This window comes from Dipteris shenzhenensis, chromosome 32, assembly GCF_047967505.1.
Source record: "Dipteris shenzhenensis isolate YYH24624 ecotype China chromosome 32, Dip_SZ_1.0, whole genome shotgun sequence".
Taxonomy (NCBI): Eukaryota; Viridiplantae; Streptophyta; class Polypodiopsida; order Gleicheniales; family Dipteridaceae; genus Dipteris; species Dipteris shenzhenensis.
Genome location: NC_141627.1, coordinates 4,924,275 through 4,950,426, shown reverse-complemented (window position 1 = coordinate 4,950,426; position 26,152 = coordinate 4,924,275). Strand labels below are relative to the sequence as shown.

Here is a 26,152-nt window from a genome sequence, read left to right as displayed (position 1 = left end):
ATGCTTATGCATGAGCTTATGCGGAAATAGAGAATGAGAGAAGCTTCTCATTCTCTATTTCCGCATAAGCTCCTTCTCTTTTTTCGCATAAGCTCCTCCTTCTCTTTTTATGCATAAGCTCCTTCTCTTTTTCTGCATGAGCATAAGCATGAGCTTATGCTCATGCTTATGCTTATGCTTATGCTTATGCTTAAGCATAAGCATAAGCATAAGCTCATGCTTATGCTCATGCATGAGCATGAGCTTATGCTTAAGTTTCCGCATAAGCTTATGCTTATGCATGAGCTTATGCAGAAATAGAGAATGAGAGAAGCTTATGCTTCTCTCATTCTCTATTTCCGCATAAGCTCCTTCTCTTTTTCTGCATAAGCTCCTCCTTCTCTTTTTATGCATAAGCTCCTTCTCTTTTTCCGCATGAGCATAAGCATGAGCTTATGCTCATGCATGAGCATGAGCTTATGCTTAAGTTTACGCATAAGCTTATGCTTAAGTTTCATGCCTAAGCTTATGCATGAGCTTATGCGGAAATAGAGAATGAGAGAAGCTTATGCTTCTCTCATTCTCTATTTCCGCATAAGCTCCTTCTGTTTTTTCGCATAAGCTCCTCCTTCTCTTTTTATGCATAAGCTCCTTCTCTTTTTCCGCATGAGCATAAGCTCCTTCTCTTTTTCCGCATAAGCTCCTTCTCTTTTTCCGCATAAGCTCCTCCTTCTCTTTTTATGCATAAGCTCCTTCTCTTTTTCCGCATGAGCATAAGCATGAGCTTATGCTTATGCTCATGCATGAGCATGAGCTTATGCTTAAGTTTCCGCATAAGCTTATGCTTATGCATGAGCTTATGCGGAAATAGAGAATGAGAGAAGCTTATGCTTCTCTCATTCTCTATTTCCGCATAAGCTCCTTCTCTTTTTCCGCATAAGCTCCTCCTTCTCTTTTTATGCATAAGCTCCTTCTCTTTTGCCGCATGAGCATAAGCATGAGCTTATGCTTAAGCATAATCATAAGCATAAGCTCATGCTTATGCTCATGCATGAGCATGAGCTTATGCTTAAGTTTACGCATAAGCTTATGCTTAAGTTTCACGCATAAGCTTATGCGTGAGCTTATGCAGAAATAGAGAATGAGAGAAGCTTATGCTTCTCTCATTCTCTATTTTCGCATAAGCTCCTTCTCTTTTTCCGCACAAGCTCCTCCTTCTCTTTTTATGCATAAGCTCCTTCTCTTTTTCCGCATGAGCATAAGCTCCTTCTCTTTTTCCGCATAAGCTCCTTCTCTTTTTCCGCATAAGGTCCTCCTTCTCTTTTTATGCATAAGCTCCTTCTCTTTTTCCGCATGAGCATAAGCATGAGCTTATGCTTATGCTTATGCTTAAGCATAAGCATAAGCATAAGCTCATGCTTATGCTCATGCATGAGCATGAGCTTATGCTTAAGTTTACGCATAAGCTTATGCTTAAGTTTCACGCATAAGCTTATGCGTGAGCTTATGCGGAAATAGAGAATGAGAGAAGCTTATGCTTCTCTCATTCTCTATTTCCACATAAGCTCCTTCTCTTTTTCCGCATAAGCTCCTCCTTCTCTTTTTATGCATAAGCTCCTTCTCTTTTTCCACATGAGCATAAGCATAACCTCATGCATGAGCATGAGCTTATGCTTAAGTTTACACATAAGCTTATGCTTAAGTTTCCACATAAGCTTATGCTTAAGTTTCACGCATAAGCTTATGCGTGAGCTTATGAGGAAATAGAGAATGAGAGAAGCTTATGCTTCTCTCATTCTCTATTTCCACATAAGCTCCTTCTCTTTTTCCGCATAAGCTCCTCCTCTTTTTATGCATAAGCTCCTTCTCTTTTTCCGCATGAGCTTATGCGGAAATAGAGAATGAGAGAAGCATAAGCTTCTCTCATTCTCTATTTCCGCATAAGCTCCTTCTCTTTTTATGCATAAGCTCCTTCTCTTTTTCCGCATGAGCATGAGATTATGCTTAAGTTTACGCATAAGCTTATGCTTATGCGGAAATAGAGAATGAGAGAAGCATAAGCTTCTCTCCTCCTCTTTTTCCGCATAAGCTCATCTTTCTCTTTTTATGCATAAGCTCCTTCTCTATTTCCGCATAAGTTCCTTCTCTTTTTATGCATAAGCTCCTTCTCTTTTTCCGCATGAGCATGAGCTTATGCTTAAGTTTACGCATAAGCTCATTCCCTTTTTATGCTTAAGTTTCCGCATAAGCTATGCTTATGCATGAGCTTATGCGGAAATAGAGAATGAGAGAAGCTTATGCTTCTCTCATTCTCTATTTCCGCATAAGCTCACGCATAAGCATGAGCTTATGTGGAAACATGAGCATAAGCTCATGCTCACTCATGAGCATAAGCATAAGCTCATGCGGAAAAAGAGAAGGAGCTTATGCGGAAATAGAGAATGAGTTTCCGCATAAGCTTCTCTCCTTCTCTTTTTCCGCATAAGCTCCTCTTTCTCTTTTTCCGCATAAGCTCCTTCTCTTTTTCCGCATGAGCATAAGCATGCGGAAACTCATTCTCTATTTCCACATAAGATCCTTCTCTATTTCCGATGCCTATGCCTAAGCATAAGCATAAGCATAAGCTCATGCTTATGCTCATGCATGAGCATGAGCTTATGCTTAAGTTTCCGCATAAGCTCATGCTTATGCATGAGCTTATGCAGAAATAGAGAATGAGAGAAGCATAAGCTCATTCTCTATTTCTGCTTAAGCTCATTCTCTATTTCCCACTCTATTAATTCCCCCTTCTCTCATTTCCCCCTTCTCTCCTTCTCTATTTTCCCTCATCTGTTTCCCCTTCTCTATTTCCCCCTTCTCTCATTCTCTATTTCCTCATTCTCATTCTTTTCTTTCCTTTCCATCTTCTTTCCCTCTTTCCTTTGCCTCTTCTTTCCCTCTTTCCTTTCCCTCTTCTTTCCTTTCCCTCTTCTTTCTTCTTGCCTATGCCTATGCCTATGAGAATGCTTATGTTTGTTTTTTGTTTTCTGTTTTCGTGTTTGTGTCTATGTTAGACATGGGATCACGTCGCTCATCCGACGAGTACGGATAGCCTCGCAGGAGGAGAGCTCACGATCTATATGCTCCAGAGGACTTTGATTCCTCTCAGGCGACTACCCCGAGGACTACCCCTGGTCTGACTCCTCTCGGTCCTAGCACTGCGACTACCCCTGGTCCGACCCCTCTTCCATGTAGCACTGCGACTACCCCTCGGGGAACTCCTTTGCTAGCCACGCATGGCTTTGTCGGGACTCCCGACGAGTTTGTAGCGCAGATGAGCGATGAGGAGGCAGCGAGATTCTTCTCTCTGCTCTCTCAGAGGACCTCCGCAATTCCTTCCCCTACACCGATGGGTGGATGTACTGTCCAGCCATCCCCTCGCGCCTCTTCGACCCATACTGTACTTGTAGATTCAAGATTGAGAGACAAGCAAGTAGTTTAGACATCCTAGCACCCTCCTACAATTGTGTTGATTGCACCTCTCGCATTTTGACCTCAGACTCTGACATCACGTGTACGTGGGATGTAGTGCCCCTAAAAATGGAATCCATCATGTCGACCATACTCTCGTCATCATCCGGAAGACTATAGTCTTGTTGAAAGTGAGAAGGTATATGTGTACCCTCGTCACCTCCCTCATCCTGTCATAAGCTCATTCGTGTAAATATAAGATCTTCTATTTCCTGGTATACAATAAGATTGCGAACTTAAATAGCTTTGACTTACCGATGATCCATCAACATGTGCAACACCTACGGGGGGTACTGGTTCCGGCTCCTCCCCATACATCCGCAAGTGGCGCATGATAATACGACGTTGATGTCGTACTTCTCGCTTGCAATGAGTGCAATGACAGTATAACCTCTCCATAAGCCACTTCGTGTTCCCGGGCGTTGGCGCATCATCGGATGAGCTTCCACTTGTCCCTTCCATCTACACTTATAAAATCACAACATAAGCATGAAGAGGAGATATTGACAATTATAAGCATAGCATGTTTAATTTGAGCTTCTCTTGAGGCCATATAAAAAGAATGACGGTAAGGATTGAAACAAAAAATCCTATATAGTAAGGCTATATAGTAAGAGGAGATATTGACAATTATAAGCATAGCATGTTAGAGCTTCACATGAGGCCATATAAAAAAAATGAACAGTAAGCATCGCTATATAGCGACGCTCTTTTCCGTCGCTATATAGCGACGTTTTTAATTAAAAACGTCGCTATATAGCGACGAATAAGCGACGCTGTGGGTTAAAACCCGAAACGTCGAAACGCGCGGCGTTTTGCTCAATCCATTCCCTAATCTCTCAAGTAAGCAACCCAAAATCTCCTCCCACCTATTTTCGACGACCTCCCATCTATTTCAAGCAACCTCTCACTCTATTTTCCACTCCTCACCCTTCTCCTACCTCTTGTACTCCAAATCTCTCCTTTTCCCTCTTTGGTTTCCTGAAAGAAAGTTCTTCAAGAGGTGAGTTTGTTTCAACAATGTAGGTTGTTTGTTTGTTAGCTTTAGTTTTGTGAGTGTTTCTACTTGTATTGCTAAACCTGTAAACTAGTTTTCATGCTTGATTTGAAAGGATTGAAACAAAAAACGAGATTTCAAGAAAGAAAGAAAGAAAACTCACCTCTTTTTTCTATATTTCTCTTCCTTCTCTTTCTCCTTCTCTCCTCAATCTCCTCCTTTCCTTGTCTCCTCAATCTCCTCCCTTCAAGAAGTTGCTTTTGTAATCTCCTCTTTCCACTAACATCTTATTTGAAAAAATGGGTTGCATTCTCTCTTTTGTAGGGCCAGTCCACTGCACCGAGCGGGACATACTCTCTCTTTTGTAGGGCCAGTCCACTACACCGAGTGGGACATACTTTTACAGGTAAGTGCTTCCTCTTCTTTCCATTTATTATTTTTGTTATTTGCATTGGCCTGCAGCTAGCACCTTAAGCGCTAGCTGCAGTGATGGGCGTAGGAACCCTCTCTTCCCCTCTCTCTCTTTCCTTCTTCCCCCTTCTCTTTTTCTCCTTTTTCCCCCTTCTCTTTTTTCCCTCTTCTCTTATTCTCTTTTTTCCCCTTCTCTCTTTCCCCCTCATCTCTTTTCCCCCTTCGCATAAGCTCCTCTTTCTCTTTTTATGCATAAGCTCCTTCTCTTTTTCCGCATGAGCATGAGCTTATGCTTAAGTTTCCGCATAAGCTTATGCTTATGCATGAGCTTATGCGGAAATAGAGAATGAGAGAAGCTTATGCTTCTCTCATTCTCTATTTCTGCATAAGCTCCTTCTCTTTTTCCGCATAAGCTCCTCTTTCTCTTTTTATGCATAAGCTCCTTCTCTTTTTCTGCATGAGCATAAGCTCATGCTTATGCTCATGCATGAGCATGAGCTTATGCTTAAGTTTCCGCATAAGCTTATGCTTATGCATGAGCTTATGCGGAAATAGAGAATGAGAGAAGCTTCTCATTCTCTATTTCCGCATAAGCTCCTTCTCTTTTTCCGCATAAGCTCCTCCTTCTCTTTTTATGCATAAGCTCCTTCTCTTTTTCTGCATGAGCATAAGCATGAGCTTATGCTCATGCTTATGCTTATGCTTAAGCATAAGCATAAGCATAAGCTCATGCTTATGCTCATGCATGAGCATGAGCTTATGCTTAAGTTTCCGCATAAGCTTATGCTTATGCATGAGCTTATGCAGAAATAGAGAATGAGAGAAGCTTATGCTTCTCTCATTCTCTATTTCCGCATAAGCTCCTTCTCTTTTTCTGCATAAGCTCCTCCTTCTCTTTTTATGCATAAGCTCCTTCTCTTTTTCCGCATGAGCATAAGCATGAGCTTATGCTTAAGTTTACGCATAAGCTTATGCTTAAGTTTCATGCATAAGCTTATGCATGAGCTTATGCGGAAATAGAGAATGAGAGAAGCTTATGCTTCTCTCATTCTCTATTTCCGCATAAGCTCCTTCTGTTTTTTCGCATAAGCTCCTCCTTCTCTTTTTATGCATAAGCTCCTTCTCTTTTTCCGCATGAGCATAAGCTCCTTCTCTTTTTCCGCATAAGCTCCTTCTCTTTTTCCGCATAAGCTCCTCCTTCTCTTTTTATGCATAAGCTCCTTCTCTTTTTCCGCATGAGCATAAGCATGAGCTTATGCTTATGCTCATGCATGAGCATGAGCTTATGCTTAAGTTTCCGCATAAGCTTATGCTTATGCATGAGCTTATGCGGAAATAGAGAATGAGAGAAGCTTATGCTTCTCTCATTCTCTATTTCCGCATAAGCTCCTTCTCTTTTTCCGCATAAGCTCCTCCTTCTCTTTTTATGCATAAGCTCCTTCTCTTTTGCCGCATGAGCATAAGCATGAGCTTATGCTTAAGCATAATCATAAGCATAAGCTCATGCTTATGCTCATGCATGAGCATGAGCTTATGCTTAAGTTTACGCATAAGCTTATGCTTAAGTTTCACGCATAAGCTTATGCGTGAGCTTATGCAGAAATAGAGAATGAGAGAAGCTTATGCTTCTCTCATTCTCTATTTTCGCATAAGCTCCTTCTCTTTTTCCGCATAAGCTCCTCCTTCTCTTTTTATGCATAAGCTCCTTCTCTTTTTCCGCATGAGCATAAGCTCCTTCTCTTTTTCCGCATAAGCTCCTTCTCTTTTTCCGCATAAGGTCCTCCTTCTCTTTTTATGCATAAGCTCCTTCTCTTTTTCCACATGAGCATAAGCTCATGCTTATGCTCATGCATGAGCATGAGCTTATGCTTAAGTTTCACGCATAAGCTTATGCGTGAGCTTATGCGGAAATAGAGAATGAGAGAAGCTTATGCTTCTCTCATTCTCTATTTCCACATAAGCTCCTTCTCTTTTTCCGCATAAGCTCCTCCTTCTCTTTTTATGCATAAGCTCCTTCTCTTTTTCCACATGAGCATAAGCATGAGCTTATGCTTATGCTTATGCTTAAGCATAAGCATAAGCATAAGCATAACCTCATGCATGAGCATGAGCTTATGCTTAAGTTTACACATAAGCTTATGCTTAAGTTTCCACATAAGCTTATGCTTAAGTTTCACGCATAAGCTTATGCGTGAGCTTATGAGGAAATAGAGAATGAGAGAAGCTTATGCTTCTCTCGTTCTCTATTTCCACATAAGCTCCTTCTCTTTTTCCGCATAAGCTCCTCCTTCTCTTTTTATGCATAAGCTCCTTCTCTTTTTCCGCATGAGCTTATGCGGAAATAGAGAATGAGAGAAGCATAAGCTTCTCTCATTCTCTATTTCCGCATAAGCTCCTTCTCTTTTTATGCATAAGCTCCTTCTCTTTTTCCGCATGAGCATGAGATTATGCTTAAGTTTACGCATAAGCTTATGCTTATGCGGAAATAGAGAATGAGAGAAGCATAAGCTTCTCTCCTCCTCTTTTTCCGCATAAGCTCATCTTTCTCTTTTTATGCATAAGCTCCTTCTCTATTTCCGCATAAGCTCCTTCTCTTTTTATGCATAAGCTCCTTCTCTTTTTCCGCATGAGCATGAGCTTATGCTTAAGTTTACGCATAAGCTCATTCCCTTTTTATGCTTAAGTTTCCGCATAAGCTATGCTTATGCATGAGCTTATGCGGAAATAGAGAATGAGAGAAGCTTATGCTTCTCTCATTCTCTATTTCCGCATAAGCTCACGCATAAGCATGAGCTTATGTGGAAACATGAGCATAAGCTCATGCTCACTCATGAGCATAAGCATAAGCTCATGCGGAAAAAGAGAAGGAGCTTATGCGGAAATAGAGAATGAGTTTCCGCATAAGCTTCTCTCCTTCTCTTTTTCCGCATAAGCTCCTCTTTCTCTTTTTCCGCATAAGCTCCTTCTCTTTTTCCGCATGAGCATAAGCATGCGGAAACTCATTCTCTATTTCCACATAAGATCCTTCTCTATTTCCGATGCCTATGCCTAAGCATAAGCATAAGCATAAGCTCATGCTTATGCTCATGCATGAGCATGAGCTTATGCTTAAGTTTCCGCATAAGCTCATGCTTATGCATGAGCTTATGCAGAAATAGAGAATGAGAGAAGCATAAGCTCATTCTCTATTTCTGCTTAAGCTCATTCTCTATTTCCCACTCTATTAATTCCCCCTTCTCTCATTTCCCCCTTCTCTCCTTCTCTATTTTCCCTCATCTGTTTCCCCTTCTCTATTTCTCCCTTCTCTCATTCTCTATTTCCTCATTCTCATTCTTTTCTTTCCTTTCCATCTTCTTTCCCTCTTTCCTTTGCCTCTTCTTTCCCTCTTTCCTTTCCCTCTTCTGTCCTTTCCTTCTTCTTTCTTCTTACCTATGCCTATGCCTATGAGAATGCTTATGTTTGTTTTTTGTTTTCTGTTTTCGTGTTTGTGTCTATGTTAGACATGGGATCACGTCGCTCATCCGACGAGTACGGATAGCCTCGCAGGAGGAGAGCTCACGATCTATATGCTCCAGAGGACTTTGATTCCTCTCAGGCGACTACCCCGAGGACTACCCCTGGTCTGACTCCTCTCGGTCCTAGCACTGCGACTACCCCTGGTCCGACCCCTCTTCCATGTAGCACTGCGACTACCCCTCGGGGAACTCCTTTGCTAGCCACGCATGGCTTTGTCGGGACTCCCGACGAGTTTGTAGCGCAGATGAGCGATGAGGAGGCAGCGAGATTCTTCTCTCTGCTCTCTCAGAGGACCTCCGCAATTCCTTCCCCTACACCGATGGGTGGATGTACTGTCCAGCCATCCCCTCGCGCCTCTTCGACCGCGGGATCATCACCTGCACATGCCTCCCGCAAGGGAAGGAAGAGTAGGATGGGTGGCTCATGTTGTGCTGACTCAGGAGATGTAGATGAGTCAGCACACTCAGGCTCCTTTAGGTCTCCACTTGGTCCGGAGACACAGTATCAGTCAGGTCCCTTTCCCTCTCCTACTCCTACTACTACTCCTCGATCCGGAAGCGGTCGCGCAGCTTCCACTCCTTCAGACTCTGCTACCGTCAGTCCCCCTTACTCATCAGGGGATCTCTCCTATCAAATCACATCTACCGGAGAGATAATAGAAGACAAAAAGGGCAAAGCAGTGATGGCCGCCATGAGGAGGTTGATGAGTCATCACTTCAAGAGCAGCATAAATACCGATTGGCGGTATCAAGATGCCCAAAAGAAGCAGGCGGTGATCGATGAGTTAAAACAAAGATACCCTAATCCGCCAAATATGGAGTTTAATAACAATTATATGCTCGAGCGCATGGGTTTGGTCCTAAAGCATCGCAGATCAACCTTGCATACTTCCATTACAAAGGGGTTAGCTAAACCCAGCTGGGCAGACAAAGTTGATTGGAAGTACTTCAAGAAGCAACATAGGGACCATCCCAAAATGTTCGAGGGTCAGAGGAGGGCTGCAAAGAGACGGCTGGACGTCGTAGGTACTTCGCACTTTGGTGCAGGCGGACAGTATGTGTTCGAGGCAACCGTGGTAAGTCTACTTCTTCCCATTTAATGTATTTTTCTATTTGTTTTACTTACATATTACATGCACTTTAGCTAACTCTAACTCTCGTAAATTGGATCCACAGCAAGCTGCGATGGGTCGTCTTCCTACGGATGCAGAGACGCGACGCGCATTTCGGATAGGAACAAAGCCGTGGTTCATTGAGCAAGAGGCAATGGGAGCGACAGTCGATTGGGCTGAGGTGGCTGCTCGCACAGTATAAGTTTACTCCTACTTGTAATCTCACTTTTTAATTTCAGTTCCAATCTAATTTTTGATTTATATGGTTCACTCTTAGGGTCAAAGCTCAAGCATCCCATCATCGGAGGCGAGCGATCAACAGGGGCAAGGATTGAACGCAGGTGCTGAGGACGAGGGAGAAGACGCAGGTGTCGAGGACCAAGGAACAGGCCAACAAGACAAAGATGATTCGGATTCGGATGAGTAGTGGTAGTAGCATTTTGTATATCCACTCATTTGAGTAATTTTGTATCGCCCTTTCACAGGGTAATTTTGTTACAAACACAGTTGTATATGTATATGCATTTCTTCCTCATCGTTTCACAAGAACAATTTTGTATCACCCTGCAAGCAAGGGAAATTTTGTTATAAAAAACTTTCTTTTGTAATTACAAAAAAAAAAAAGGATTAGTGGGGCTAAACAGGGCCAAAAGGAAGCCCTGTTCAGCCCCACTAACCCTTTTTTTTTACTTCTGTTAATCGTCGCTATATAGCGACGTTTACTAGTGTCGCTATATAGCGATGATTAACAGTGTCGCTATATAGCGACGTTTGCATCGTCGCTATATAGTGACGATTAACAGCATCGCTGTATAGCGACAGTTTATAGCGACGCTCCTTTTTCGAGGCTTTTAGCGACTTTTATAGCGACCTTTGCGCTCGTGAAAAAAAAAAATTTTAATGTAAAAAGCGTCGGTATTTCCGTCGGAAAATGGCCTATGCCTTGTAGTGTATGCCTTTTACCTTGGTTAAATTTATCCATAACTGTGTGTGTGTGTGTGTGTGTGTGTGTGTGTGTGTGTGTTTGTGTGTATGTGATCACCAAAATCCATGAAGTGCAAATCGACCTAAGGTCGATTTGGAAACTCAAAACATATTCTCAATGTGTGTGTGTGTGCATGAGTAAACACCAAATGGATCAAAATTGATTTGCAAAGCATGACAATTGTGTTCAATACCCTACTTCTAAAATTGACTCAAGGACGCCAAGCAAGTTTGTGTAGGCATGTCTAAGAACATGTTTGTGTGTGTGTGTGTGAATGTGTGAGAGAGATGATTAACATCCATGAAGCACAAATTACCTAAGGTCCATTTGGAAACTCAAAACATGTTTTGAATGTGTGTGTGTGTGTGTGTATGTGTGTGTGTGAGAGACAGAGAGAGAGAGATCGTCAAATTGACCTAAGGTCAATTTGCAATGCTCTATGATTGCGTTTGATGCCCTACTTCTCATATCAACCCAAGGCCCATTTCATATCTTAGAGAGAGAGAGAGTGTGTGTGTGTGTGTGGTTAGGGGAGAATTAGAGGGGTTATAATTGGGTATAGTAGAAATAGGAATTACTAAAGGTACATCAGAAGGACAAAAAATTAAAGAATGGGGGGTTTGGGATGAAAGAAGAAAACTTAAGAGGGAAGAAACAATTTAAAAGCAAAATAAAGTAGAAACAAAGGGACTGGGGGTGATAAATTTGTAATAAATCATGAAAAAGTTTTTTTTTTAAACTTAGGTAGGGCAAGGGGGAAATTAATAGTTCAATTTAAATAAATTATATATTCTAAATGACAGAAAAGGCATAGGGTTTAAATAAAAATTTAAGGGTTAGTAGTAACAATAAGAAGCTTTCAAGTGGGGTGGTTCATTAAGTGTAAATCATAAGTGGGAAGTGAGGGTGGGGGCATGAGGACCAATAAATGAGGGGTACAAATTTTGCCAAAGAAAGGGAGTTTGTGTATATATGTGTGTGTGGGTGTGTGTTTATAAAGTAAAGAAAATGTGTGTGTGTGTGTGTGTGTGTGTGTGTTCTCACTATTATCCATGAATTGCAAATTGACCTAAGGTCAATTTGGAAACTCAAAACATATTCTCAATGTGTTTGTGTGTGCATGAGTGAACACAAAATGGATCAAAATTGATTTACAAAGCATGATAATTGTGTTCAATACCCTACTTCTAAAATTGACTCAAGGACATCAAGCAAGTTTGTGTGAGCATGTCTAAGAACATGTTTGTGTATGTGTGTGCAAGTGTGAGAGAGATGACTAACATCCATGAAGCACAAATTACCTAAGGTCCATTTGGAAACTCAAAACATGTTTTGAATGTGTGTGTGTGTGTGTGTGTGTGTGAGAGAGAGAGACAGAGAGACAGAGAGACAGAGAGAAGAGAGAGAGTGAAACCAAAAGGTAATTCTTTTCACACAAATTCACCACTGAATCAATTAGAGAAGAAAAGCACAATCACACCACGAGAACGATAGCAGACTGGGTACAATCTCCCCCCCTAGATGAGTGGCTCATGCTTCCTCATCTAGAGTATTTATGATATTTCATAAAAGCACCAAGGAGCCAAAATTATCCCTCTCATCCAAAAATGAGGGATTTGCTATACATAGCCAGCTTAGGGCCCAAAATGAATTATGCAGTCCACAACAAAATATATTGCTCAAACTTGCAATAATAAAACAATTACAAAATTTGGTCCATGGCCATATATAATGCGCTGTGCCACACCTCGATCGGTACCCTCGCACTAACTCCAATCCTCGCTATGAGTTCCATCACTTGTACTCAAGCCACCAATTACATTAGTTATTAACAATCGATTGAACGAATCACCGAATCAACCGATCCCAACATAACCATGCTCAAAGCACAATAATCAAGCACAACACCAATAACACTAGCGACATTAGTATTAACATGGAATCACCCACAATACCGACCATCTAACATGGCAAAACACAAGCTAGTCAGGCATCCGCAACTAACCACACAAAGTATCCACTAGGACCCCCGCCGCGTCTGGTGCGCTCCTATGGAGTACTTTGCCATAGTCACACTTGACTAAAGTAATAATATCCAAAGCAAGATATATCAAAAAATATAATTTTTGTAACATCCCTCTTGCTTGGATTGCAACTAACCTTAGTTGCATGTTTGATTATAGGAACTAATGAGTCTGCGAAAGTTTGAAAGAATCGCTTAGGCATCCACTGAGCATCATCCCTCGGATGATTCTTTAATATGAGTAAGTATTTAATATAGACATTTCCTTTTCGGGTCGAGGTCTATTGATGATCAATAATGCATTCAGGTCCTAGAATTTCTTCTTCAGTAACAATCAATGGAGCCTCTTCATAGAAAGGGATGAATAGGTAAAGGTCCTTTGAAGGGCTTTAAGAAGCTGATATGGAAAGCATTATGTATTTTCCAATTATCAGGTAATTCAAGCCTATAAGCTAGATCATTGATTTTCTGAATCACCTTGAATGGTCCATAAAAACGTGGTGACATCTTGATTACTGGCCATTTCTCAACACTCTTCAATCTTCTTTTGTCAATCCAAAGAAGTACATAATCGCCTTCTTTAAAAAGCATGTGTTTCCGTTTCTTATTAGCTAGTTTTGTGTACTTCTCTTGTGCGATTGCAATGGCTTCTTGACCCTCTTTGAGAATATTTTGATAGTCATGGGTAAATACATCTACTACCTCTACTCTATGGGTCAATCGTGTGATAGGAATAGGTAAAACCTTCCCATAGATAATCTCAAAGGGTGCTCTTCCACCACCAGTTGCAGAATGAGGAGTATTATTATAAGCAAACTGTAAGAGATGAATGTATTTGTCCCATGTCTTTGGTTGACTTCTTGCATAAGCTCTTATCATATCTAGAATGGTACTGTTTGTAACCTCAGTTTGTCCATTCGATTATGAATGAAAGGTTGATGAGAAATCTAACTTAGTGCCTAGATTAAGAAATAATGCAGTCCAGAAATTACTGCAAAACTTCGAATCTTTGGCAAGCCATGATGAACAAAGATATGCTTGATGAATAAATGTGCAGCTTGCTGAGCTATTAAAGTCTTCTTGCATGGGATGAAATATGCTTGCTTACTAAAGCGATCTACTATCGTCCAGATCATATCATTTCGATTCGTTGTAGTAGGAAAACCTATTATGAAATCCATAGATATTTATTCCCAAGGTTGTGTAGGAATAAGCAAAGGCATTAGTAATCCTGGGGTCTTTCCTTTGTAACTCTTGATCTTCTGACAAGTGATGCATTTGGTTACAAACTTAGCCACATCTTTTCTTATAGTAGGCCAATGAAATTCTCTTGCTATCACTTGTAAAGTGGCAGTCACTACCCTATGTCCCATATATGGTGGTTGGTGCATTTCCTCCATTACAATTTGTCTAAAGGGTCGAGTGATGCGTAATTTCTTTTGATAAAAGAGGTATCCATCATTGCATGAATAGTCCAACATAGGATTCCAATTATTAGTCTCTAATTTGTTCCATATATCGGAGAAGTCTGGATCCCCTTGATAACAATTCTTCATACCTTCGAAAGGCTGGATCTCTAGAACAGTGATGTGATTAATACTTGGCTTTCTGCTAAGAGCATCAGCAACTACATTCTCTTTTCTAGGTTGATACTAAATCATGGGCTGAAAACTCTATATAAATGATGCCCACTTGATATGCCTATCGGATATAAGTGGCGGAGTCAACAAATGATTGCTACTTTGCTGATCGGTTTTGATAAGAAACTCAGATCCCATCAAATAATGTTTCCACATTCGTAAGGCATGCACAACAGCGGTTAGTTCTTTATCATATGTGCTATAATTGCATTCTACTAGGGGTATCTATAATCCCAAGAATGATCTTAATCCCAATAATGATCTTAATTCATGTATATCTTGGGGTTTAGGCCATGTGACTATGCTCTCAATCTTCTTTGGATCTACTCGAATCCCATTGGCGGATACAATGTGACCCAAATACTCTATCTGATTTTGAAAGAAAGTGCTCTTTTCAGGATTTATGTATAATTGATTTTCTTTCAAGAGTGAAAAGACTAGCTTCAGATGTTCCTTATGCTCCTCAACATCTTTGCTAAACACCAGAATATCATCGAAGAATACTACCACACAATCTTGGTGTTTAAGAGAGATTCGGTTCATCATTCTACTAAAAGTAGCTGGAGCATTAGTTAGCCCAAAAGGCATAACTAGGAACTCATAATGTCCCATCTGAGTTCTAAAGGGAGTCTTGTATATATTCTCTTTTACCATTCAAACTTAATGATAGCCGGATTTGAGATCTATATTACTGAAGACCTTGGCCCCTTTCAATTTGTCCAAAAGATCATCAATCCTAGGGATTGGATATCTGTTCTTCACTGCGATTTTGTTCAGTGCACGATAGTCTATGCACATTCGATAGGTTCTAATTTTCTTTTTGACTAATAAGACAGGTGCTCCACAGGGAGAACTACTGGGTCTTATTAATCTTCTCTCTATCAGTTCCTCCACTTGCTTTTGAATCTCTTTTTGTTCTAGCTGATTGACTCTATAAGGAACTTTGCAAGGTGGAGTATTACTAGGTAAGATTTCTATACTATGATCTTCAAGTCGAGAACATGGTAGTCCAGGTGGTAAATCCTCTAAGAAACAATCAAAAATTTGAGAAAGAAACTTTTGGTGTGTAGGCTTAGTGTTTGGTTGAGTAGCCATTACTATATTCACCAAAATTAGATATTGTTAGATATCAATGCTCCACTCTCATGTAACTATGCGGGAACCAGCTAACTCTACTCGAAAGCCCCCCATATGAGGAGAAGGCATTTGAGTAGCTTGGTTATCTGGTAGGTCCTGGGGTTTGGACACCAGATGGAGGCCATGTGTGGCCTGATGGCTAGACGGCTTCAGATAGAGTTGGCACACTGCCAACTAGGCTACATGCAAGTGCGGGAAGGCATCCCATGACTGACCGTACTAAGGGTAGACAGAGCATTTCCCGGGGCAGCCCATAGTTTAACAGTTGGTCGGTGGCCTATTTCGGGACCGCGGCTGTTTTGGGCTGACTGGGTCGGTCTCCCAATTGGGTCTAACCGGCTACAATTGGTGGCTATATAAGAGCATATTTATCACTGGCTATAGCAACCCTGATTCCTTAGCATCCAACCTCCGTCCCCTACTGTTTCCAGCATGCCATCGAAGTTTCTCACACAGGAGCGCATGGCTGGGAGGCAGCGCCATCTATTGTATCAGCTTTACAATAATCAATTTTTTTATTCTCCATACTATCTGTTTTTCTCTCTTGCATACGAGATCCTATTATCTGTTGAGCACAGACGTTGTATTGCTTTCTTACATGGTATCAAAGCTTGGGCTCTAGCAAGAAGATTTGGTAGTGTGTTTCTGTTTGCGAGTAGATTGTGAGAGATAGCCCAGCCCACAAGACTGCGAATCCCACCGTTTGGCGAAAGCGAAAAGTTGGATGGCACTAACTATCCACTCTAGAAGTTCAAGATGAAGACCATCCTAAGCGCATATGAGCTTTGGGATACTTCTACTGGGGTGGACGTGAAGTCGGTTGTGAGACCGGCAGATCCAAGCCAATGCAGGACAACAGATAGTACCAACTACGGATTAGATTCTCGTGTGGACAAGAAGAAATGCAGATGCACTGTGTTCTATTGTCTGCAGTTTAAGTGATTTTGTCATGGTGTTAATTCAACATGTCACTACTACAGAGGAGGCATGGACGGTCTTGAAAAATCAATACAAGACCACGAATCAAACGTGGATTCAGAATCTGGAGACTCAACTCGCAAATGAGAAACTGTCTGAGTCTAAAACAGCAAACAAGTTCATCACCAGGGTGAAGAATCTGCGCGATCAGATGACTGCGATTGGCATCACCATCACTAGCGAGAATCTAGCACAAAGGTGCATATGGATTCTCCCACCAAAGTACGATGGTCTTATTACGGCGTTGAATACACAGAATAGAAATCTGCCCAACTTTGAGGATTTCAGTGCAATGCTTTTGGAGGAGGAGATGCGTCAAAAGACAAGGACTGGAGAAGATTCAGCTTTCTCAGCTCGATCAAAGAAAGGTAAGGGTAAGGACTTTGGTAACCCATCTTCTTCTGATGATAAAAAGAGAAAGAAGAAGATCAAGTGCTTCTATTGCAACAAGGCAGGGCACAAGCAGAATGAGTGCCAGAAGAAGATTGCAGGTGAGAAGAACAGAGTAAAGAAAGAGTCCAGCAACAACGCGCAGGCAGTACCAGTAGAGCTGTTCGTAGCAATTGAGGAGATTTGCACGAAGGCAATTCATGTACCTGCGGATAAACCTTGGATTATTGATAGTGGTGCATCGTGCCACATGACCAGTCGAAAGGATTGGTATACCTCTCTACATCCGGTAGGGAATGACATCCTGGTAGCAATCGGCAATGATGCAAAATGTCCACCAAAAGGAAAAGGTACGATTGCTCTCAAGTCAGATGGAGTTGTAAAATAGTTGTCCGATGTTCTTCATGTGCCAGATATCAAGAGGAACTTATTGTTGTTTCTGCGATCATAGATCGGGACCTCAAAGTTCACTTCGATAATAATGGTGCACAGATTTTGGATCTTCAAGGGAAGGTCATCAGTAAAGGTACACGGTGCAACATCTACGAACTCTCAGCTTTCAGTGCTTGAGCCGATGTGAGCAATACTAAGCTGTGGTATGAGAGGTTTGGTCATCTAAACCTTAGTTCTTTAAAGGAGATGCATAAAAGTGGAATGATTGCTGACCTACCAGAAATTATAGATTTGCCTAATGTATGTGAAGCTTGCATGATCGGCAAGCAGCATCGGCAGCCCTTTCCTAAAGAGGCCAGCTAGGCAAAGGCTCCTCTAGAGCTCGTTCACATGGACCTCTGCGGAAAGATGGAGATGGAAGCTTTGGGTGGTTCCTACTACTTCATGACGTTGACTATAGTAGAAGGATATGGATATACTTCGTGAAGACTAAAGATGAGGCTTTTAGTAAGTTCAAAGAATGGCATGTAATGGTCGAGAAAGAAACGGGGAGGAAGGTGAAGAAGTTGAGATCAGACAGAGGTGGAGAGTTCACATCAAGTGAATTCAAAAGTTACTTCAAAAGTCACGAGATCAAGAGGCAGAAACCCCCGCCACATACATCACAGCAAAATGAAGTAGCAGAGCGCAAGATGCACATCATCTACAAAATGGGTAGGAGTATGATGAAAGGGAAAGATTTGCCAAAGACTTTTTGGGTTGAAGCATGTAACACGATAGTTTACATTCTGAATCATAGCTACACGAACGCTGTGAACGGGATGACTCCACGACAGGCCTTTTCTGGTAAGAAATCTTTAGCTACACATTTTAGAGTTTTTGGATGTTTTGACCTTATAGTTAGATGGAAAAGACTCTAGGTTTAGCTTCGTTATGGCTCTTTCCAAAATGAAATCATGTGTGCTACCATCGTCATGTAGAATAACAACTTCTTTGCCATTAATGAAACCTTTCATTTTTAGAAGAGCATGACAATTATACTTACCTCCCTCTTGTTTGGCTGCTTTGTCGTCAATCATGTGCACTTTTGCCCTCAGGGTCTTCTTTCTTTTAGGACACTCAGTGGCTATGTGTCCCACCTTGTTCCACTTGAAACATTTTATTTGTTTCTTTAGAAAATTTCCACCGTTCGGCTTTGAAGAAGAATCTATCTTCTGTGGAACAAAACCATTTTTAGATTTAAAGAAGGGCTTTTTATCAAATCTCGTTTTCTTATGGAAGGGTACATGCCATTCTGAATCTTTCCCTTCTTTTAGGATTCCATTCTTCCTTTCACAATTCATTGCAAGAGAAATTGCAGAGCTCAGTGAGCGAGGATGAAACATGTTAATCTCGGCTCTCAACTTAGACTTTAGACCTGCCACATACTTCGTGCATTGATCTTGCTCATTAACTTTCTCTAAGGATTGTAATTGGATTAACGTTTGCCAAAATCTATTAGTATATGTGGAGATCATTTCCTTATTGAACTGTCTGAAAGTATCCCACTGTTGTCTGGTTTTTGCTTTGAAATGTGAGGGAAGGAAATCTCTCCTGATGAGCTTTTGAAAAGACTTCCAAGATTTTGGTCACCTTTTACTGTGCTTAGTGATGTCCCACCAAAGTGCAGCATTCTCTACTAAATGATTTGTAGCACATTTAATCTTATCTTTTTCAAAGAATTTCTCCCCAAAAAATAATCATCTAGCTGATTGATCCAAGATAAGACAGTGCATGCTTCTTTCTTTCCATCAAAAAATTGAAATGAGAAAGCTTTTCTACTTATCTTACTCTTTTTTCTCGAACTTTGTGCTCTCTGTGTGGCTTTGACTGTCCTGATAATAGGATCATTGTTAGAATCATTGTTGGATGACTCATCATCAAATAAATGCCTCTTTCTTTTTTTACCATTGATTTTCTTTTCCAATCTCTCCCTATGCTCATGCTCATTAGCCAACTATGCTTGAAGTGTATCTAGTTGCTCTTGGAGCATGGGTGGCTGTGGCTGATGTGCCATGATAATTGCGATAAATACAAATAAAGCGGAGTGGAGAAAAATAAGGATACTAAGTGTATGAAAATTTAAACGGATGAAAGAAAAATGTGACTCAAGTGTAGGGTAAGAAATGGATGGCGGAAGATACTAAGTGTATGAAATACAAAGCAAAAGAAATCACTTATCTTGCTCTTTGATTGGAGGTAGAAAGGACTAGAGTGGGAGATATGTGACCGATGATGTCGCTCATAGTCGTCTTTGCACTTGCGCTCGACTGATCTCCAATTAATTGCTCGGTGATTCATGGCTCCAATTGCCTTCTTGATTCGAGCTTTCTTAGATTTTGCTTTGCTCTTCTTCTCTTTTTATTAAAAAAATACGCCTTTGTTGGTCGGTGGGGTGGCCTCATACTTTGTGTTGCAGATCGCTAGAGAGAGGAAAATGTCTTTCTTTCTTTTTTTTTGAACTTTAGAACACCTTCTTCTTCTTTTTCTCTTTAATAAATAAATTCTTTTAAAGGGCCTTTTGAACCTTAGGGTCCCTTTGTATGAAATCAAAGGGAACTTTGGCTTAAAAGAAGAAAAAGAATGTTTGAAAAAGAAATGATGCTGTCAATAGGAATGATGTCACCATCTTCGATGCTGCTGCTGATTCCAATCACTATCCGTCAGTAGACAAAGCTCGCACAGCATGGTCACACAGATTTCCAAAAGGGTGCACGGGGCGGAATCGAGGCTGCCAGGATAGCAAAGGTAGCGCAGCTACACTACACACGGGTAGCGGGCTACTTCGATGGGACAAGTGCCTAGAGACTCTAGGGACTCCAAGCTAGAGTAGTAGAGTCCTCTGGATTCCAAGTCTAGAGTCGGTGCACGCGACGATTGCTACAAGGCCAAGACTGTGTTGAGCACGCAGATAGAGAAAGAAAGCACGTGAGCCAAGGCGATTTCATGGATGATGATGTAGGCCGTGTGGACACTGTAGATCTGCAGAGGTGGCACGCGTGATGGCTGGCTGTACTTTTTACCACAAGGTAGAGCACTCAAATGAGCTCTTATCACACAATTTATTTAAAAAAAAAAAAGATGCATGACCTTAGATGTAGGTCTCGATAAATCCGTCCTTTATTGCTCCCATAATTCACGATTAGCTCCTTTCTAAGTGGTGGCAAAGCTATCACATCCACACAGAACTTCTCGTTTTCTCATGAACTGTGTACCTTTTTAACATGCCACTTTTCACATGTCCTGAATTCCTTGAATCTCTTTGCACTCCATAGATCTGCTCCTTCTTTCGATTTCCACATGAGGGATATTTTCTTTTCTTTCTCCACAAGAGCATCGCCAAAGCTCTGATACCATTGAAACCAAAAGGTAATTCTTTTCACACAAATTCACCACTTAATCAATTGGAGAAGAAAAGCACAATCACACCACGAGAACGACAGCAGACTGGGTACAATCTCCCCCCCTAGATGAGTGGCTCACGCTTCCTCATCTAAAGTATTTATGATATTTCATAAAAGCACCAAGGAGCCAAAATTATCCCTCTCATCCAAAAATGAGGGATTTGCTTTACATAGCCATCTGAGGGCCCAAAATGAATTATGTCCACTACAAAATATATTGCTCAAACTTGCAATAATAAAACAAATACAAAATTTGGCCCATGGCCATATATAATGCGCTGTACCACATCTCGATCGGTACCCTCGCACTAACTCCAATCCTCGTTATGAGTTCCATCACCTGTACTCAAGCCGCCAATTACATTAGTTATTAACAATCGATTGAACGAATCACCGAATCAACCGATGCCAACATAACCGCACTCAAAGCACAATAATCAAGCACAACACCAATAACACTAACGACATTAGTATTAACATGGAATCACCCACAATACCGACCATATAGCATGGCAAAACACAAGCTAGTCAAGCATCCCCAACTAACCACAGAGAGAGAGAGAGAGAGAGAGAGAGAGAGAGAGAGAGAGAGAGAGTTTTAAAAAGTAACCGTTATCTGAATTTGGGTATTGTCAAGTATAGGCATGGCACAATATGAGCCAGAATGCAAAATTGTTCTACTAAAGGATGGATTGAAGTTAGAAGAGGGGACAATTATTTCAATTGATCCAAATGGTTTTTGCCACTTCTAACCATTAGGAAATGGGGTGATATCAGTTTCTATTGATGTTTGCTATAGAGCTTTTGATGTTGAGCTTCCATACCCTAACATGGGTGCATCTTATGTCAAAGAGGCACTTGGTAGTATTGTGCGTTGGCATTCTAATGCAATACAACCCTTATCAAAGTTAACCTCAGGCACTAGCACACATATACCAAATGTTGTGACACAACCTTTAGGTTTGTGGGCATGCACATACTCTCATTATAAAGGATTGGATTATGTATAAACTGTTTCTTATCACAAGTGGTTAGCTTCAATGGCTCTAATGTTTTTATCATTTTTCTTGTTTAAGGTCTATGCAAGGACAGGGTTGTAATATGATACTAGAGGAAGGACAAATGGAAAGTAGAGATGATTGTGTGGGGAGAAAAGTATTCTTATGGTCACAACATTTGGAAACAAAGTTAGGGGAGGGTCACATACTTTTTGTGCATCCATATGAAGCAATTGATTCTAAAGAGTTAGGGGATGATCACCTGGGGATAGCCACTTCTCAAGTGATTATGCAAGATGGTGCTAGTAATCAGTCTATATAGAATGGTCTTCAGGTGAAGTTGCTAAAATGGCCAATTGAACAACTTACATTCGAGGATGCGAGTAGGTTGTTGCTAAGAGAACCTTTTGAAAATGAGGACAATCTTGCACAGTTTTTCCTTTCTACTGATGACTTACATGGGGAAAACATCAAACATCAAATGTCCATATAAGATGATAAATAAGAAAAAGAAGGAAAAGAATGAAAGCGAAACATGGTTGGCCATGAAGACTACCCCTAGGGCTATCCAAAGGGTTCTACTGATTGTTGCAAAGGATGTTGTTGTCAAGTTGCTGATCGAGAAATGGTTTTGAATGTGCGACAAGAATACTGGGGTCAATGTTTTGCTGATCGAGTAAAATAGCATTTACAACAACCTACAAACATCCAAGAGGGTCGAGGGCGGGCGCTCCAAAAGAGCTTATGATCGTAGAATACAAGGATTTTAGGAACCATTGTGGCTAGAAGAGCCCATACAAGTGGATTGACATTCCTCATAGGAAATATGAATGTTTATTGTAAGGCTTGGTACACAATACAAGGAATTCCGAAGACAACCTTCTATAGGTATAAGAATCAATATGATCTTGGAGTGCGAAGTGCTATCCATGGAAATAAGGAGATAATACGAAATAGAATGAGGCATATGGAGGTTGGGAAGTTGTGATTCAATTGTTTGTTGAGTATAATGTAGATAAAATGCCCCATAAAAGTCATACAATGATGACAGGTGAACGCTAGACACAAATGGTCATCCCGTCCATATACAAGCAAGTGGATATTTGGCAAGAAGTCAACAAAACAATGGATAGGTTAAAGTACAAGTCTTTGTCAAGTTCAACATTCAGAAAATTATGGAGAACTGTATTCAAACAAGTTATTCTATCAAAGACAAACACATTCTCCAAGTGCAACACTTGCTCTGAACTTAAAATGAAGCTAGAAAGACCAAAGATAGAAGGGGAGAGGGAACGGTTGTTACTAAAGAGATGAGCACATAGTTTGTAGAAAATGTCTTGCAAAGTCTATATTATGCATGGAGGTTGTCTTTAGAGCTGGACCCAAAGCAGAATCCTTGCATCATTCACGACAAGATGGATCAAATGAAGACTTGCATACCAAGGCTACAACCTATACCAAATCATTGAATCGTATCATGCAACTTCTTGTAGCCTTAATAGGGATGCTCACTTATGGACATGGGCAATTGGCATATGGAAACTTCTCTTTACAGTATTGGATGAATGACCCTAATTTCACTATTGGTTCATTGTCACTATGTTTGCAAAACCTTGAGAGGTTAGACAAACACATGTATGGTGATCTTTCAAACAAGCATGGTAGCAGAAGTCAAGATTTATTCTCTGCATTGATGTCTAAAGATGCATTAGACTGCCACATGCATGAAGATGGACTTTCAACAAGAGAACTAAATAAATATGATGTTTAAGCTACAACAAGTTCAAGGATAACTTCATCCAGTAAAGGGTACAAGCAACTTCCATGAGTACTACTCTTACAGGTAGACAACTATTGTTCTGAGAATAAAAATAGATACTTGTTTGCATTCTTATCCCTCCTTGTTGCACGTGGAGTCTTTCAAATGATCTAACTAGGGTTCTTGATGGTGGGGCATACACATGCGGACCTCGATGCATTGTTTAGTAGATTCTGACAGAAACTAAGAACGAGTTGTACTTTCACATTTCCTCATCTAATGCGATCTTTTAATGAATGCCAAACCTCTCATCCATCCCCATTTGTAATTCAAGAGGTTCTTGATGTCAAAACATTTGTAAAGGGATACTTGTGCGAAGGAAAAGAGGCATTAGTGGGTCATTCAAAACCATTGTAGTTTGGGCTTTTCATGCGTGATGGTGATCCAGTGTTCCAATATATGATGCATCCAAAATCAAGTCAATGGAAACCACTAGAAGGTATTAAATTATGGAAACGTGATGCAGAAGGTAGAGCAATGCTACCATAAGGAATTCCTAATGCTGTTCCTACAAGAACATACTTGAATGAGAAAGATGTTATAATTTGCAGAATCAAGAAGCATGTGGAATATTGGAGATCTTATCTTGGTAACAATATAGGCAAGGATTCATATTCAAAGTGGATAGAACTTGTCATTCAGTAGTGGGAGACATTTATTTCTTGCATGGATAAGCCCATTGTATAACATGAGAAACTTAGTCATGACTTTTGGCCAAAGAGCCAATGGAAAGATAGCTTGGTTAATGATGGAGTGGACATAGAAGATGCTAAGACTATGGGCTTGGTACACACACACACACACACACACACACACACATCTTGTGTGCATATAAAAGCATGGGCATTCTTTTAGTGGAAAGCATAGTTCATGTAGCACAATCAATCCTAGCTCATGGGATGCATTAGTTTGAGTCAATAAAAAGAGGGATTTTTTGAATTAAGCACTTTTGTATGTGTGGAAATGTGTATGTACTCACGTACATGCCCATACCTCTGCACACCCATTAGTTTGAGTAAACAAAAAAACTCAGGGGGGTTCACTTAGTGTAATATGCCTATATCACGTGCATTCGAGGATTATTTTGTTAACCCCTATGTAAGCTATTTTTACAAATTTTTTACACCCCCTCTATAAAATTTTATGAATTTTATAAATCTCATAATGTAAATGTTATTTTTTACTAGAGGAATTTCAAAAGCTCTTATGTAAGAGATATGTTACTACTTTTGGAGTCACTTTGGGAGGCAATACGAGAGACTCAAGACATAATATATCTATAGATGATGTGGTATTTGAATCTAGACACAAGGACAATTTTTGTGACAATTTCAACAAGTAATTTCCAACGTGAGTAAGGTGGCCTCAAATTTGACTCCTAGAAGCTCGGGGGGGTCACTATGTATAAACCCTCTATATCACGTGCGTTCAAGGCCTATTTCTAAAATCCCTTATCTGTAAATTTTTAATTTAATAAAATATACCCCTTTTCTATACAAATCTGTAAATTTTTTTCAAAACTATTTTAAATAGTCCCTTATGTATATTTATTTCTGTAAATTTTAGAAATAAAAAATATCCTTCTGTTGAACTCATGTGATAGGATTACATATGATGAGTGACCCCCCTGAGCCTAGAAGTGCCAAAAGGCTTAAGAGAAGGACCCTCTTGGACATGCATCTAGGATTGCAAAAGTGGTAGAAATTCAACATTCCATGCAACTTGAGGGCCATGTGACTAGTTCCATTGTTATGCAATGGTTTAGGACTACACTTGCTAATCCATTGAAAGGCAGATACATTCTTGAATGAGTTGCATGTCCAAAAAGGAAAATGTCTACCAAAAACTAGCCACAATTGGGTGTTTTTGATTTTGAAGAAGTAGACATACTTGTTTATGATTTCAAATTACAAATGATGGATGTCTAAGGAAGAAGACAATAGACATCCTCTTTGAGAAGATTTAAGCCTATGCCACACATGTTGTTGAACTCATAGTGTTTTTGAAATAGAACGAGCATTAGGCCTTCATATGGACAAAGAGGAAGTTCTTGTTGATAGTGTTAAGGAGGATCAAAAATCCACTTCTAAACCATCATTGAATCATGATGATGACCTTGATTATGATGAAACTATAGGTATTGACACAGAAGAGGATGCACTTGCAAATTGAGAGAGTTCACGTACATTGTTTGGTTGTGTAGCTATACTAAAAATTTCATCTTCTTCAACATATCATTGTACAAAATAACTGCCCAACTTTTTAGAATTACATAAATATTGATCATTTTCAAATTTTCTATGAAAGACGCTGTTATTTTCATGCCTCTTTTTTGCATGATTTTTTTTAAAAGAAGGATATTGTGTGATAGTGCTTTTAACTTTAAGAGAAAAAAATTCAAATCCTTTTTTAAAAAAATGAACGTTCCATTTATTCTCAATTGTCACAACAACACAAAGCACCCATAGACGCGCACACAGATGCATTTTCTTAACTTAAAAAAAAACTTACGGGCGTGTCTATTTGCGCATCTATTTGTGCATCTATAGACCTGCATCTATAGGCGCGTCTATATAACCAAAAGACACACCTATAGATGCACCTATAGATGCGCTTTTAGATGCTCTGTAGAAATTTAAAAAAAATAGAAACATGAGTTCATAGATGCACATATAGAGGCTTTGTAGAATTTTTTTTTTTTAATAAAAGCAGAATTTTGTGTGGTTGAACAGAATGCTATGTATGTTGTGTATGCTATGTAGTTACAAGAATCCCATTTCCACAATTCTTACAACCAACCGCATTTTAATTAGCATGATTCC

At 40.3% G+C, this 26,152-nt stretch overlaps 1 pseudogene; it reads left to right on the top strand.

Moving 5' to 3' along the window:
- LOC147880212 (uncharacterized) overlaps positions 1–23,923 on the top strand; it is a 37,519-nt pseudogene extending 13,596 nt beyond the window's left edge.
- The last annotated feature ends 2,229 nt before the right edge of the window (positions 23,924–26,152 follow it).